Consider the following 673-nt stretch of genomic DNA (forward strand, 5'->3'; position numbering starts at 1 on the left):
TGTGTATATTATAGAGAACAGCAGTCCCTGTGTATATGATATAGAACTGCAGTCCCTGTGTATATTATAGATAACAGCCGTTCCTGTGTTTATTAGAGAGAACAGCAGTCTCTGTGTATATTATAGAGAACAGCCGTTCCTGTGCATATTAGAGAGAACAGCAGTCTCTGTGTATATTATACAGAACAGCAGTCCCTGTGTATATTATAGAGAACAGCAGTCCCAGTGTATGATATAGAGAACAGCAGTCCCTGTGTATATTACAGAGAACAGCAGTCCCTGTGTATATTATAGAAAACAGCAGTCCCTGTGTATCTTTTAGTGAACAGCAGTCACTGTGTATATTATAGGGAACTGCAGTCCCTGTGGAAATTGGAGAGAACAGCAGTCCCTGTGTATATTATAGAGAACTGCCGTTCCTGTGTATATTCGAGAGAACAGCCGTTCCTGTGTATATTAGAGAGAACAGCAGTCCCTCTGTATATCATTGAGAACAGCAATCCCTGTGTGTATTACAGAGAACTGCAGTCCCAATGTATATAATACAGAAATGCCGTCCCTGGGTATATTTTAGAGAACATCTGGCCCTTTGTATATTATAGATAACAGCACTCCCTGTGTATATATTAGAGAACAGCAGTCCCTGTATATTATGGAGAACAGCAGCCCCTGT

The sequence above is a fragment of the Rhincodon typus genome, unplaced genomic scaffold (assembly GCF_021869965.1).
Source record: "Rhincodon typus isolate 14 unplaced genomic scaffold, sRhiTyp1.1 hic_rhity00000072, whole genome shotgun sequence".
Lineage (NCBI taxonomy): Eukaryota > Metazoa > Chordata > Chondrichthyes > Orectolobiformes > Rhincodontidae > Rhincodon > Rhincodon typus.